This window comes from Acinonyx jubatus, chromosome C1, assembly GCF_027475565.1.
Source record: "Acinonyx jubatus isolate Ajub_Pintada_27869175 chromosome C1, VMU_Ajub_asm_v1.0, whole genome shotgun sequence".
Lineage (NCBI taxonomy): Eukaryota > Metazoa > Chordata > Mammalia > Carnivora > Felidae > Acinonyx > Acinonyx jubatus.
Genome location: NC_069381.1, coordinates 27,466,158 through 27,471,032, shown reverse-complemented (window position 1 = coordinate 27,471,032; position 4,875 = coordinate 27,466,158).

The following is a 4,875-nucleotide window of genomic DNA, read 5'->3' as shown; positions in this document are numbered from 1 at the left end:
GACCTGAGCTGAATGCCCGGGGGCTACCCTTTGGAGGCATTTAGTTTTTCAGTCCTTAATTTAAAGGACCCTCCCAGGAAACTCCCCCTGACATTCTCTCCCCCTTTGAATCTGGATTAAGTATTTCTCCGTTCTATTCCCACAGGACCCTGTGCCGGTTCTGTCAGTGACCTCTTACATTGTATTACATGTCCCCAATTCTAGGCTGAGCACCCTGGAAATAAGAACTGGACCCTCTGAATCAGTGAGTGCTCAAGGTTCTGGCCACATCAGGATATGTCTAACATGTCTGTCTCCAAGTTAAGTGCTTTCAGGAAGGGGCTGGTAGTACCCAGGAGGTGGTGTGGAGCTGCCCCAGGGTGTCAAGCTCCCTCAAGGTGTGGAGGGGGCCTTGCAACTAACAAAATTCTTTTATTCTATTCCTCACATCACTAACCCTAATTAGCAGGTGAGAAATGGAAGCTCACAGAGCCTGGAGAAATTGCTCACGGCTACAGAGTGACTCAGTGGCCAGCTCTGGACATACACTTACTGACCTCTCAGCCAGGAACCCACCACAGCCCTGCGTCCAGTCGGGGCAGCTCCGACGTCACCCAGTTTGCCAATGTGCCCGTTTCACCGGGAGGGGGCGCCAGATGCCCGTTCCTTGGGAAGCCGGGGCCGGTGTTGGGGTGCAGGGACAGCTCCTTTGAAGGAGGCCCACCCGGACTGATGCTGTGGAACTGGGGAGTCCCGGTAAAGAAAGGGTAGTGTGTTGGGGGCAGTTTTGTAAGGGAGCAGGAGTTCAGAAGCGCTGGCGGCTGGGATGGAAGGACGCGGTGGGAAGGGCATTCGTTGCCTCCTTCTGGCTTTGCCTTGTCTGGCCCAGTTGGAGAAAGGGAGGGGTCTCCTGAGCGGAGGGCCGCTGCCTCCCCCTCTATTCTCAGGCTCGCTCAGGGCCTGGAGCAGACCGGACATTCCTAAGTCTCCGCGGGAAACCAGGAAATAGACCAGGGGGCCAGCCTCCCTGCAGCCTGGGCCCGTTCTTCTAAAGCCCGCCCTGCCCCAGGACTTGCCCGGAAGAGCCCTGAGGTGTCAGAGGCTCCAATCCCCAGGCTTCTGAACACTGCTTCGTCCCTGGAACTTCCCCTCCACACTTCCCTCCCTCCCTCCTCGCTCCTCCCCCACAGCCTGTGGGATCAGACCCATCCCCTTGAGCGCCAGACCTGTACAAGAAATGGTTATGCACTGACTTCCAGGTCAAACTCATGACTATCCCCCTACACCTGGCTCTCTTCCCGAGTTCCCTCTCTTGATTAATAGACCAGCATCCATCTGGTTGTTTGACCTGGAAAGCTTAGAATCATCCTTGACACTTTCTTTCACCTTCCCCATGGCCAACCCGGTTTTTCTCCTCTTGTGTCTGGGTTCCCACCCCTCACTGGCTAATTGCCGGTCATTTCTTATCGGAGTTTATGTTCTTGTCTGGACTCACTACTGTCTCTCTACTCCCCCTCTCCGCTCCATCCCTTCTCTAGGTGGTAGCCCTGGTAATCTTTCCAGGTTGTCAATCTGATCAGGCCACCCACCTGCTGAAATCTTTCCATCGCTTCTAGTGCTTTTGCAATAAAGACCAAATTCTTAGCATGGCACATAGGGTCCTGCTTGGCCTGGTCCTTCCTACCTCTCTGGCACTACCCTCCCTCTCACTCTCTTTGTTCCAACTACAAGGGCTGTGCTCGTCACAGGGCCTTTGCACATGCTGTTTCTGCTTCTGCCTGGAAACCCACCTTTCTGCCTTGTTAACTCCTACTCCTTCAGATAGAGGCTCCAGCATTGCTTTCTCAGGGACACTCTCCTTGACCTCCCTGGCCAGGTCAGATCCCCTACTGTTGACTCTCCTAGCACCACATACTTCTTCACATATTTGTCATAGCTGTAATTGTTGATTTGTTTGCAATATTATGTAATTAAGGTCTGTTATCTTCCATTAGACTATAAATTTCATGAAGATAAAGACCGTATCAATTTTCACTCACTGGAAGTCTCCAGCACCTATATGCCTGGGCACATACCAGGTGCTCAATGTTTCTTGAATAAATAAGCAAATTAGTGTGGCATATTTCTCCCGATCTCTATTTCCTGAGCCTAAGCCTCTATTGTCTCCTCTCTGGACCTCAGCAATCACTTCTTCAGCGGTTTCCCAGTTTACAATCAGGCCTCTACCGGTTTCCCAACCAAGAGCCAGAGTGGTCTAATAAAAATGCCAGGCTGACCATGTCACCCTTCCCACCCCATTTTACAGCCTCCCATGGCCCTCGAGATAAAATCCAAACTCCTGAACACAGCCTTACAAGGACTTGCATGGTCTGGCTCACCTCATCCCAGACACCACCTTCTCAACAGACCTTTCTTAATTCAGCAAATATTGATTGAGTGCCTATTGTCCCAGGCCTGAGGACTTAGTGGTGAGTAAAAACAGACTCCTTCAGATCTGCTTACAATACTCCAGATACTTCTCCTTTCCATGCAGGGCCTTTGCACATGCTTTTCCGTTTGTCTGGGAAGTGCTTCTCTCTTCTTTCCTTTCTCCACGTTGTTGACTTTGCCCAGTCAATGCCTACTCACCTACCAGATCTCAGATTAAACACCGTTTATTCAGGGATATCTTATCCAACCTTCAACCTAAGGGTTCCTCTGTTACAGGCTGTAGTTGCTCCCTCTATTCTACCTTCCTAGCACTGACTGCATTTCCTATTTTTAGATTTGTGTATTTGGTTAATACCCACCCTCCCTACCAGGAGTTTCCATTTCTGGTTTTTGCTTACTATCATATCCCTCTGGTGCTTAGCTGGTGCTCCACAATATACTGAATAAAGGAGTGAATAAATGATTCTTCTGCAAGAGTATTCCGGGGGGGGGGGGCAGGGGGAGTGCGCCTGGGTGGCTCAGTTGGTTAAGTGTTTGGCTCAGGTCATGATCTCACGGTTTGTGGGCTCAAGCCCCACGTCACGCTCTGTGCTGACAGCTCAGAGCCTGGAGCCTGCTTCGGATTCTGTGTGTGCCTCTCTCTCTGCCCGTCCCCTGCTTATGCTCTGTCTCTCTCTCTCACAAAAATAAACATTAAAAAAATAAAATAAGTACATACTGCTTTTCTCATTAAAAAAAAAAAAGTATTCAGAGGGTACTGCTGCTTCGAAAATGTTGGTGCCTCTGCCCAGGTGTGAATATGAGCTGGGACTTAGGCTGGGGGCTTGGAGAGGTATGCAAAGGATCTCTCTCCCAGGAGAGGGCCTAGAAGCTGTTAGTCCTGTCCTGGCGTCCTTGCGGTTCCTGATCCCCAATACCTGAGATGTGGCGCCCCCAGCCCTCCCCATCGCTCACACCGCCCAGCAACCCTGATCCTGTGCCCCTAGTCCTCTAGGGCTGTCAGCATCCTGATCCCTCCACCTGCAACTCTTCTCCCTGTTCTTTTTCACATGGCTGGCTCCTCCTCAACCTTCAGGTCAAGTCTAAATGCTGCTCCTTTAGAAGACACCTTATCTGAGTAAGTTTCCCTGGTATCACTCAGCCTTTCATCCAGTTCATTTCCTTCGTTGAAATAGAAATGCGTTTTACATTTATTGTCTGTGTCCCTAGAAGAGTTAGAAGCTTTTGATTACATCAAACAGAAAATCTGATTGTGTTGGCATAAACAATAAGTTGTCCAGTGGTAAGACTGGATTTGGGGTTGGTTAACTCAGTGGTCTTCTCAAGGACCTAGGTTCTCCCCATCTCCCTGCTCTGCCACCCTTGATGTTGGCTTTGTACTCAGGTTGGTCAGCAGGATGGATGCGGCAACTCCAGGCATCACAGTCGGACTTCATATCATACTGAGTTTTCCCCTTGTTATGTGTCTTAGTTAACGATTACCGTGTAATGAATCCTCACAAAACTGAGCAGTCTAAAATGATATTTATTATCTCACAGTTTCTACGGGTTAGAAACCCAGGAATGGCTTAGCTTGTTGGTTCTGGCAGAGGGTCTCTCACGAGGTTATTGTCAAGCTGTTGGCCAGGGCTGAAGTCATCTGAAGGCTTGACTGAGGCTGGAGAAGCTGTTGGCATGTGGCCGTTGGCAGGGGGGCTTTGGTCCCCTGGCATGCGGACCTCTCAGGCTGTTTGCACTGTAGCAGCCACTCCCTCCAGAGTGGGTCCAAGAGCAAGGGGCGACCACGACAGAAGCTGCGGTGTCTTATATGACCTAACCTCTCGTATGACACGCCATCACTTCTGCTGTATTCAGTTGGTCACCCAGCCCTGGTACAACATGGGAAGGGATTACACAGGGTATGAACACGAGGAGGTGGGGACACTGGGAGGTCCTCATTTTTTTTCTCCTAGAAGCCCAAGAGACTTTTCTTTATATCTGCCAGCCACAATTGTGTCACATGCCCGTACCTAAACCAGTCATTCATGAGGGGTTTGGGACCACCATTTTCAGCTCATTACAATCATGATTCACGCCTGGGCCTGGGATCTATCTCTAACGAAGCACAGAGGTGGGGGGGTGGGAGGATCCAGGAGGAAGATGGCCACCTGAACGAAATCATTTCTGTTCGGGCAATGGGAATGGATGTTGCATAGGCAACTCAGTGTCCATGACACTCACCTGCTAGACTGTAAACTCCATGAGAACAGAGGCTACGTCTTTTCCTGTACTGGATCCCTAGCATGTAGTCCACTGCCTGGAACCATATGTGTTAAATGGATGAATTCATGACAAGATGGAGACTACAGGCAGGAGGTCTAGGACTGGTACCCAGGGGTGGATATCGCCAGGCCCTGGCTCCTAAAGTTCTGAGAATGCAGGAGGCACCTGCTCCCACCCACCGCCAGCCCCAAGGATAGACAGGAC